Source organism: Dermacentor albipictus, chromosome 5, assembly GCF_038994185.2.
Source record: "Dermacentor albipictus isolate Rhodes 1998 colony chromosome 5, USDA_Dalb.pri_finalv2, whole genome shotgun sequence".
In the NCBI taxonomy this organism is placed as follows: domain Eukaryota; kingdom Metazoa; phylum Arthropoda; class Arachnida; order Ixodida; family Ixodidae; genus Dermacentor; species Dermacentor albipictus.
In genome coordinates, this window is record NC_091825.1 from 153,276,608 (window position 1) to 153,288,433 (window position 11,826).

The 11,826-nt window shown below is 47.2% G+C and overlaps 1 protein-coding gene across 1 annotated transcript in view; it reads right to left on the reverse strand.

Moving 5' to 3' along the window:
- LOC135902353 (tetraspanin-33-like) overlaps positions 1-10,165 on the reverse strand; it is a 262,578-nt gene extending 252,413 nt beyond the window's left edge. Inside the window, exon 1 of the mRNA XM_065432362.2 lies at positions 9,276-10,165. The gene's annotated coding sequence lies outside the window, so the exon portion shown is untranslated. The remainder of the gene's footprint in view (positions 1-9,275) is intronic.
- Between the last annotated feature and the right edge of the window lie 1,661 nt (positions 10,166-11,826).

An 11,826-nucleotide genomic window follows, 5' to 3' on the forward strand; every position in this document is an offset into this window, starting at 1 on the left:
TCATTGAAGCTTTATGTGTTTATCGGTGAACTTGAAGACGTTTTCACTGGCTGTTTTAGCAAGAGTGAGCCCCATCGAGACAGCATTATGGATGTGTTGGCAGTCGTCAACAGGTGCAGCATCGGTGGTATTGGTTGTGCTGAACTTTGCAAGGTATTAACCGCGATGTTGATTGGTTTTTACGTCGTCACACGAATGCATTTCTACATCAAGGGTCTGAATAAGCCTCATGATGAGAAACGAAGACGTGCACGGCAGCGCCTGAAGTTAAGTCGATTATAAATGGCTGCAGTGTCATAAAATGTATGCTGCCATTCTTGTGCCTATTCTAACGCACTGTGTTAATTTTTTTAATGAATTTGCAAATAAGAAACTGTTTCAGAACAATGTGAATAAATAACATGTGCTTTTGTTACCACGTCTGATGACCGCAGGCTGGGAGAAATGGGAAACAAGATGTGTTCGCTGAAGCGTTGTATTTGTTCAACGCCACCCGTAAACCCAAGGTAGAGTAAGCTTCCAAAGTATTCGAGGAGTGTATTGACAAAAGTATTTATGTATTCAAAACCAGTCTATCTTGTCGCGTCTGCGACAAGCCGTCGTATCTGGGCAGCGGTGACAGCAAAGCAGCAGCGGGTAAAAGGTGGCAGAGAAAGAGTGATCATGCAGTCGCCGCCCGTACTGAGTAGACATGGAAGTGAACCGCAGTTTTTAACACGTGGACATGTAAATTCAAAGCGACGCTAAGATTCTTTAGATGGAATAGTGTTTTACACGTCAGCACGGCCAGTTGCGTGCACGGAACTGCTGAAATAAAAAGATGGTACAGCGTGCACGTATTCGGTCATTCTGCAGAGAGAACAGAAAACGTGAGGAAAAGAATGGGTGCAAGGAAATATAATAGAATGTCTGGTGGGTGCACGGCAATGACCACCCATTCATACGCGACGCTACTCCGAGCGTGCTCACAAGCAGAAAGCGGCGCCGGCTGCCCTAACAGCTCCATTTGCGTATAGCACTGAAGTAATCGGCCAAGTTGTTTTAAGTACACCTCAGGCAGGTCCTCTTAACGAGCGCATCCGTGCGGATGCGCTTTCCTTACGAACAGCTGAACAGCTATAACGAAAGTACAGTGAACTCGCTAAACCAATGCATCCGTATTTGTTCCTAGATTTGTACTTACACACGAGAAGGGCCAACATTTCTTCGTTGTGTGACGTCTTTTCGTCTCCTTCTGAAGTACCGGCTAGCGAGTTTCTCGTAGGAAGCCCCGTTCAGTACCATGCTGCGGCGCTGCAGTGCGGCCGGCGGCAAAGAGTGGTCGACGCCAGCGCCGCCGCATCATTCCACGCTGGAAGGCCCGCCTCCACGAAGCCACTCGCGCCACTAGAAAGCCTTCTAGTTCACTGCGTCCACACTGTGCTTCGGGTGCACGTCGAAGAACCCCAAGTGGTTAAAAAATATTCCGGAGGCCTCGCCTATGTGCAGCGTATCTCACAGAGCTGCTCTGGCGAATTACACCCCGTGAATCAATCATGGCCTCTCGACTGTAGCGAAACTAACACCGATATAAACGTTCACTCGAAGAGTCCACATTATGACCGGTTTCCGTTTCGCACTCCCCTTTCCCCAACATCCCCTTGAATTAGCAAAAACGTTCTTCTTCTTATTTCTTTATTATTATTATTATTATTATTATTATTATTATTATTATTATTATTATTATTATTATTATTGCCACACATCATAGGAATATTGTATACCACTAAGAAACAACGTTCTAGGTATACATATCGCTTCACGTGCTTCACGCCACAATTTTTTTTTCTTCTACGGCACGTCCGAGAAGCCGGGACGTAGATAACTAAAACGCAAACGTTCAACTACAGCGTGTCAAAACGGGGCATCACAGTGCGCTGTGACGTCCCGTCCTGTCATTATGCACGTACTTTCGCTTCAGTTACAGACAATGCAGTACAAACAAGTCCAATCCCCCACCGTCGAGCCAATTTGCACGCGACAGGAAAAGTGAAGATACGCCCTAGAGGTTTCCTGCCTTCGTTATATTATGTGACGTACACTCCGTAGGAGATAACGTGTTTGTTCTTTCACCACGCAGTTAAGAAAGGTCAATAAAGAACAAATTAGGATCGCACCTGTCGGTGTACTGTGGGTCACGCAAATCCGAAGTGAAGCGTCTGACTTGACTTTGCACGTATGACTTGCCAGCAAGCCCAATGTGCAACCATAACGGTCCGCTCTTCGTTGGGAACATGTCAACCAAATGGGAAGCAGACGCGCGAGCAAAACGTCTGCCTGTATACACGCCGGGCAATGTGGAGGAAGGAACTTTCTGCGTGCCTCCATTTCTCGAGAACAGTCCACGACGTCGGGGGCTGCCCATAAATCCCGCACTACGCCTCCGGGGGCGCAGGCAGCGTCCAGCCCTTGGCCGTGATCCTTGCCGCGAGAGCGTGGAGCGCGAGAACGCAGCGGGCGGCGACCGGTTTCCCAAAGGTCATGTTTGATGGCGTTAACATTCTTCTGGCTTCAGAGGGCTCCCCGGTGCCGCGAAACGCATTCCTTCCGCGAAGACGCGTTGCCCGAGGAAATGACGGAGCGACCGGCAGCGTTTGTATACACGCACGCAGGTGGTGGTTCGGTGTCTTTTCGACGCGGATGATGATGGCAATGATGATGTTTATAGGCATCCCCTTTGAAACGGGGCGGAGACGAATAGCCACGAAAATAATCGGAGCCTGAAAAGGGCCTGTAATTAGTTTAGCGTCATCGTTATGTAGCGCCGTGGCACGCACGGTGACACACGAATAACTTAGTGGCGAACAAGGAACACACGACGAGTGAAACGCAAATAGTCAGCTTTAGCCTGCTCGATTTATTCAGGTATCGCTACATTCGTCGGTATCCAGCATTTTGTCCGACATCTCCTTAGTCTTTCTTTCTCTCCCTTTAAACTTCTATATCTATACTGTGCCATTTACGTACGCTTGGAATGACTACGGTTACACCAATCTCTTCCCTACTTTTGTTCCAATACTCTAATGGCCTCTCACTTATCTCAACTGCTGACCAGTTAATCCATCCATCTAATTAACGGAAAATGAGACATCCACCCAAACGTTGCTAAGTGCTACAAAGGAAACGCATACGGGTTCCTCGAAAGTGAAGCTTCGCAGTTGAAGAAAAATTCGTCCTGGTCCGGAACTCGAACCCGGGACCACCGCCTTTTCGGGGCCGCCGCTCTACCATCTGAACTAACCAGGCGGCTAGCAGATGGCAGATGAAGTCGAATTTATCAACAACTCAGAAGCAAAGGGAAGTGTTTGACGTGATAGTTCTGCTGAAACCCGCAAAGTGGAGAGAATCATTAATGGGAAAATGAGACATTCACCCAGACGTAGCTAAGTGCTACAAAGGAAACCCATACGGTTTCCTCGGAAGATTAAGGTTGGTTCTTCGAAGATTAATTACTTCTCTCCACCTTGCAGGTTTCCGCAGAACTATTACGTCAAACTCCTGCTTTTGCTTCTGAGTTCATAAATTCGACTTCACCTACCATCTGCTAGCCGCCTGGTTAGCTCAGATGGTAGAGCGGCTGCACCGGAAAGGCAGTGGTCCCGGGTTCTAGTCCCAGACCAGGACAAATTTTTCTTAAAATGCGAAGCTTTTGTTTCGAGCAACCCGTATGGGTTTCCTTTGTAGCACTTAGCTACGTTTGGGTGGATGTCTCATTTCCCCTTTATTAATTACTTCTCTCCACCTTGCGGCTTTCCGCAGAACTATTACGTCAATCCCTCCATTTTCTTCGAATGCCAATGCACGCAATTGCCTCATATTGGGGCTCATATTTCCTCCGGAGTTTTTCTCCTCGGGCATCCAGCGGACGTGCTGCAGAGAAGCGTCCACTGTTGCCAAAGATTGGCCAACAACTGAGAGTACTAAATTCAGACGCACCTTGTCGCTATAGAAGCCTGAAGCATTGAGATAGTTGGTGATTTTTCATGGTGCTTAAATAACAAGGCAAGTGCAGGTCACAGGATAAACTTCGTAAAGAGGACAAGCGTTGCATGTCTGCTTGTTCTCGGAGCATACTTTGTCCCCTGCCCTGTGTGTTTGTGCCGTTGCCCAAGCACCGCGTTATCGTCACGTCGAGAAGCCTCCCGAGTTTGTTGGGCACAGGAAAGACAATTTCCAAGCTATATATATACCGGCATACCCACATTGTTCAGATTATACGCTATCTTGTGCGCATACCGTTGAAACGCATTTATTTAAAAACGAATAGTATGCCTCTTTAGGTCGTTTTCGTGGTTGGCGGACGGATTTGCAATAAGGCGCCAGTGCAAAGGTTCGCGTGCTCTGCGCAACCAACCTGCGGGGCCTGTTCGTCGCCCAACGCGAACTCTGATTTCACGAGTCTGAATGTTTCTGGTGCATGGAGCGGCTCGGCAAGGGAAACGTTCGTTCGGTCGTTCGCTCTTTCGTTCGTTCTTTCGTTGGAGCTATTCGCTCACATTGACACTGCATCGTCGTCGATGGTTTCTGCACAATTATTTCCGTTCATTTTCCTTTTCAAAGCACTGGTTCTCAGAGCCGTCGCGCACCCAACGAACCACTTTCTGCGCGAACCTGCACAAAATATGCGACTCGTACCCAGCACTTTGAAAACCGGTGGCCTGCTTCCTGAATCTTTCAATGAAAGTTTCAGGACAGCATCTTGACAAAGCCAGACAAAAAAAAAGCTGAAAAAGAAAAAAAAAGAAGCTGCATCACTCTCGACTACTTTAGAGTGTCGGGAATAATAACTAAGCAGGAGCTTTTTCCGATGACGGTCTGTACATCCAACAAAAGAGGTCTTGCATATTTGTGTTAAAACTACATCCAAAAACCGTAGCCCCCGTTTCTTTGGCAACTAAATATGACCATGCTCTAAGATGATTGGTACCCAACCCGCCCAATTGTCGACATTGCTGAGCTTTTACGTTCTTGCATCCCCGTCTGTCCTGCACTTCAGCTCGCCCCACGAACTCAATCAGCTAGCCCCCAAATTGCCATAATTAAGGAAAACATAAATGTGAAGCGGGACCGAAACTATGACGGTGTCCAGATGGCTGAATGTTTATTACGATGGCGAGTAAAGAAAAAGAAAGAAAAGAAACGTGTTTTGTGTTCCATTGCCTATTTACTAGCCTTTTACTCCCATATACAACGTACGCTCGTAAAGAAACCTTCGCAAGCCCTCCCAGTTAGCTTCCATGGTCAGCGCGAATAGCGAGATAATTGATTGATTTAATAAATGTTTTATTTGATGGCATGGCTCTTTGGCTTAATAGTAGCAAGAAAGGTAAAGGCGGAACGTTGTGTCAGTAGTTGAAGACGCATTGCTAGGAGCAGGATCTATAACCTGTGCAAAAGCACGGATCTCATGAAAAAAAAAGCTAGGAGACTCCAGGGTTGGGCGACTGTCCTCTAGGTCAGGCTGAGGCTTTTATTTTTATTACTTTACGTGCCTAAAAATAAAGAAAAAATGCCCTCTAGGTGTCTCTCACTGTCTCTCGGTGCATGGCCTCCTAGAGACAGCGCTCGCTGTCCGATCTCTGAGGCCAAGCTTCGTGTGCCGCACATACCCACATCAGGTGTTTGGTGGTGGGTCGTATGGGCTGCTTGCAGTCGGCGCAGGTGTGGTCGCAGTCTCGCGCGGGTGCGCTAATTTTCTAGCACGTCTTTAAGATGTGGTGCTGCGCTGACTACTTCCAGCGTGGGTTAGGTGCACGCTTAGTCACTGCACGCACCTGGAATGGCTTGTCACAAGTGCACAGCCTTCGTACTCATTGCAGCGACCCCGCCAGGCATGAGTTTGCAACGCTTAGAAACCGTAATGTAGTGCGTAAACGCCGGAGACACTTTCGGACAGGCATGAGTAATAAGTGAAGATGTGCAAACCGCGGCAGTAAGTGCCTCGATCCCGTACACACCAGGATGAAGAAACTCCAGGGCCGAGTAAAGAATTTAGGGGCCGCCGAGCGAGCTGATGCCATAACGTCGCGATGTCCTGCTCCCACGTGAACGTATCTGCGTACGCACCATATTGCCAACTTAATTACTCCTGTGTAGCCACCTCTTCGATTTCCTTGTTACCGACCTCTTCACTCGTCTGTAGCTCAATGCACGCTCTGGTCCCATTCTATGCACTTATCTTGTTTCTTCGCGCTTGACTGCTTTTGATGCCGACTTCTTCGCTTCTTGTTTCTTGTACTGCCTGTCCCTCCTGGCACCTATCCAGCGGCACATATCCGCTCTAGAGGATTAGCCAAGAATCTTCACATACCTACAGTTGTCTGTATGCCCAGTTACACTAAACAATGACCCAAGTTGTCTACCCGGCACCCCAGTAACACATGTCAAGTTGCACATATTATCAAATGGCCCAAGTTGTCTATTCCTAGGTTGTCTTTCGGGCACACGCCGAGCAGCCCACACTCAGTGGCCCAGTTGGCTATAGAAAGAAGTATAGATGCGGACGGACATACCGATAAATGCATTAAGTTCCCAAAGAATGCTTATCGCATTAAAATGTGATGTCACTATTACTCATTTTAGAAGAGTATAGTCTTTGGCAGGTCACGCAGTTCGCAGAACAGATAACCAATGTCTGTTGAAAAAAGATACAGAACGGATGTCAATGGAAAGGAAACGCATGAATGAGGTCGGCTGAAAACTATTTGGAGTGATGCGATTAGGAAAATTGCAGGTGTAGTCGGTAGCCGACAGACACAAGGCATGCATGCTGCTGGGCAATTCTCCGTGCAGTGGATTGAATTGGGCTACTGGCGATGGCGACGATGATTGTCCTCGTGGTGGAATGAAAAGCGTTTCATTGAACGCGTCCATCTCGCGGTGTTGTTGGAAGAGAGACCAGTGCATGTTGGAAAAAATAAAACTATATAGATTTTTTTTTTTTTGTAGCTGTGCAATAGTCTTAACTAGGGCCTGCAACTGTGGATAGGCGTTTGCATTTTAAATTACAAGCTTTTGCAGAAACCTGCGGCATGCAAAAAACAAAAAACAAAGCTGCATTCATTCATTTATTTATACTGTCAGCCCTTTTAGTGCTATTACAGGAGTGGAGAATGAAAACAACAAAAAGAAACATAGAATGCGGCCGAGTTACAAGCTTTGACTCACAAAGCTTGTCTGCCAAGCATGCCTCACAAGTATGCCAAACAGGGTAGCTTTCCTTTTCCCGTTTATACATAATAAATAGTTAGCAACTGTATAGCCTCAGCAAGATGTGGCCATATTTATTTTATTTTATTTATTTATTTTGTGATACTGTCAATCCCATCAGGGATTTTTACAGGAGTGGGTTAGAAGGGTCTGTAGACATAGTAGTACAGGCATATACATAAGAATACAAAAGGGCACTTGGCAAGAGTAGAGTTTCATGGACCTATGTTAAGAGCAATAATATGGCAAAAACATAACGCACAAAGACCTTGTTTCAATGTCATATGATATTTTGCAAGAGACAAAAGAAGGATAAGCATATGGTTATACAATTGATAGCATCATACATCATTTCACATCACACATTTCCAAAAATATTTGACAATACAATGATAAAGACAATGATAACATGTCATTTAGATAGTGATTGACAATACTGTTGCGCCAACTATTTCAACAAATTTGTCAACAGTAGGCTGATCGACCAATGTCTGGGCTAAAGCATTCCAATCGCGAACTGCTCGCGGGAAGAACGAGAAGCTGAATGTATTGTTAGTGCAAGAATATTCTTGGAGTGTTAGGTGATGCTTGTGACGGGTTTCTCTTGATGTGTTATAGGAAATATAGGTGTTAGAATCCACATGTCATACGACGTCATATAGCATATGACGTCGTATTAAGCTGATTTAAAGAATTCGGAAAAGGCGTCACCCACCGGCTTTTCCATAGAGATTGTTCATCTGGCGCTTACAGGATCACAGCTGTCTTTAAAGATGAGTCAGTTGCTATTTTCAGACATGTGCGGAGTTAAAAAAAAAACATGCTCTTTACTGACCTTTTACCAAGTCGAACGTAATTACACAGTGTAATAGCAATTCCGCGGACATTGAAACTAGCTTGTTTAGGTTTCCCTAACGGCACTGTGGCTCGTACCAGGTTATAAATCGTAGACTGTCGGCAAAGGTGGATATACTAGAGGATGGAAAGTGCAAGATTAAGCATTCGTCTACTTTTTGTCTGTCGTGTGGTAACATGTGGCACATTGGCCAAATTTTCCGCTTTGTGAACACACGATTGTCAAGAGAGAGAGAGAGAAAGGCAAAGGAAAGACAGGGAGGTTAACCAGAGATTATCTCCGGTTGGCTACCCTGTACTGGGGGAGGGAAAAGGGGAAGCGATAGGTGAGAGGGAGAAGGATTAAAAAAAAAACTACACACACACGCACGCACACACAAACTGTTTCTGTGGGCACTGTCACGCAGCCCGCAAAGGCGTTCCTACACGATTGTCAAAACACAAAAGGTCACTACAGAGGGACATTCATTCTCACATGAAAAGTCATTGTTCAAAACGAGGTTGCTTGCGATTTTCAGGGAAACCACAGTACTTTCTACCATATGGATCAGCTACCAGAGAAATAATGAAGGCATTTCATATCGCAAAACGAAAAAAACAAAAGTGTATGGGCCAACAACCTGTCACCTGAATAAGCGCCGGTTGCCCTTTCTGAAAGACAAGAAAAAAAAACAAAAAAAAAAACAAAAAACGTGATAATATGGTTTTCAGGCAAGAGTGTTTAGTTCTTTTTCTTTGGCTAAATAAATGTTGTTTCTTTTCGCACAGCGATGTGCCGGTGTGCATGTATATTAAGAGTGCGTTTTCGAAATAAAGTGTAGTTGCGAAGCATCGGTTGTGGTGCCCGTTTCTTCTCCCTTTGTATCGTGAACACTGTGCGCTGGTTCCGACGTTCCAAGATGAACGTATACCGCGCCCTGGATGTGTGTTCTTGCATCCCTGCCTGTCTAAAACCGCACCGCGAACCTCTTTCCGCGTCGATTACGGCCTGCCATTGGTTGCGACAAACGAGGCAATCAATGACGCAGCGCGGCGCGCTGGCGTCATCCGCTGCTCTCTCTCTCTGCAGGACACACGTGCTCTCGGACGGGAGAGCGCATGCAGCGGCAGCAAATGGCTCATCGCGCTGTTCGAAAGCGCTCGACAAACGCCAGCAACGAGTTGTCACTGACCTGAAGCTTGGAATGGTGGACACAGAGCCCATTCCGAGCCACATTCCGCCCTTGTGCCGCAATCCGTTTCGGGAAGGAAAGTAGGAGGGAAGGAGGCTCTTTAACGACTTCATCAAGGCGGCCGAGAGCTCCGCCATTACGCAACGCAGCGACTAAATGAAGGACAGCCGTCGCTTATCACTGCCACTAGGGGAAATGCGCCCTCCGGCGGTAATCTCGCGTGGCGTAAAAACTGTCATTTCGAACGCGTCATGCCTCGCAAGGAGGGCAGAAGCGTCGTCCGCGCGCGCCCTGACCATTACGGCCACCTCGGGCTGTTCCAAGCCCCGAACTGCCCGACGCGCGCCCAGTGGCACCCGAGCAGCGAACCCGTCGTCGGACACCCGCCCACCACAACGGACAACCGCCGCGTTTACGAAGTGGCGGCGCCGGTCGAGATAACCTACGCGGTGGTGCATATAGCAAGGCGCCGCCAACATAGTGCGGACAGTTTGGCTTTTGCTGATTTTGGCACAATAATCGTCCGTTCGACTAGCACTGCCGTTTGGTTGTTGTGACAGCACGCCGTTGTGCAGCTAAAGAATTTCCGCACGTGAACGGCGCCTTTTGGACTTGTTGCGTCCCGGCGAAGGTGTGCTCAAAGGTCTCCGCGAGCAGAGCAGATAATGGAGCGTACGCACGAGACGCTTATACTGTATGCGGGCTGTCCAAGCTACCATTTGGCTAACGTATAAAAAATACGCCGGGTACTTATAGGAATCTCCAACGGGCGCAGCGTGTATGGTAACATCTGTACGTTAGTCAGTGCGCAAAGGGAGTCATCTTGCCCGCTGATAGATACTATACATTTAAAGTGCACGTTACATAGCTCCACGCTTCGACCACGTCATTAAAGCAAGGAAAGTTAGCGAATCAGTTCATTCATTGCAGACAGGAGTGGCTGCCTGCCAAAAATAAAAGACAAACACTGATGCCAAACTGCAAAATAGATTTGTTCGAGATGTACTAATTTTCACGAACCATAAAAGAATGGAATTGGTCGTTGCCTGAGTTGCGACTGTTACGTCCAATGATGCATTCATTTTTGTTGTAAATGTATCGTTAACCGTAAATGTCTGCGTTGGTGACGCTCGTTTACTGTCGTGCAATGACAGGTTTCTTTTGTTGCATTTAGGTTGATTGCCTCAACAATTGTACATCTTGTCAACCTTTCCCTTATTGCAATGCTATCACCTGGCGCTGCGTACACGCCATAGGTGAAGAGCAATAAGAATTAGGAAAGAAACACAACGCACTGAAAAACTAGTCCCATGTGTCAGAGAAAGATTTTGACAACGACGGGGACTGAGTGCAAATATAAAATAATTATGGGGTTTTACGTGCCAAAACCACTTTCTGATTATGAGGCTCGCCGTAGTGGAGGACTCCAGAAATTTCGACCGCCTGGTGTTCTTTAACGTGCACCTAAATCTAAGTACACGGGTGTTTTCGCCCCCATCGAAATGCGGCCGCCGTGGCCGGGATTCGATCCCGCGACCTCGTGCTCAGCAGCCTTGTGCAAATATATTAAGAAGCTTTGCCACTTGTCACGGCAGTGATGTGCATGGCCATGTATTTCGTTACCGACGACCATAAGCATCTATGACTGCAGTAGGCGCGTATGTTCATGGCGTACCATTTGGTGTGTGCGCGTACTTTCTAGCTATGGAGTGGATAGTGGGAGCCGCGTTATTATTGACATAAAGAAATATGTTCAATGAGTTGAGAGTACCAGTTAGCCATACAAATTAGCTTGAGTTCACTAAGCAGCTGAATAGGAGGCGGTGCGCGATTGTTGAAGGATCGTTCTTTTTTCAGCCAGCCAACTAGAATAGGGCATCCCAAGCGGTGGCTCAGTGTACTGTGGTGTTCTGCTGCTGAGCACAAGGTCACAGGTTCGATTCCCGGCCACGGTGGTATCCACTACAATCTCTCTCAGTGTCCAAGCGCTGCTTCAGGACGTCAAGCTGGTTAAACCTCACGGATTAATTTGATCAAATAAATTTTCAGAACTACACGCACATGGAGTCGCGATGATCAGGATGGAACCGTCGCAGATTTTGTGGCCGTGAAAGTAGTATTTAGGTGATAATATGGGCGTGGCGCGGTCACTGCGAAGTGCCGCTTCACAAGGTTTGACAGGCGTTATATGCTGACGAGTTACAGACTTAATTCGACGACCACGAGCGAATCAAGCTCACTTGAAGATTACGTTAAACAAAATAGAGGCCGTTTACAAGCCAAAATACAGGCCTTTCAGAACACACAGCGTAGGTTTATTATGCGTGTGCCAAGCCCACCCTGGAGTTCGAAGTACAGGTCCTGGCTATGGGCGTGGCGCATTTTCTCGCGACCGCGGTACAATCAACGCTGAGCAGAATGTCGGAAATGCACACCTCCGCCTGGACCCGGTGGTACTTGCACATTCACGACAAAAGGGCCACGCACACCTAACTCTCCCCCCACTCCCCTCGTCTCAGGCCATCACGCAGCCACATATCAGCCTTTTGAA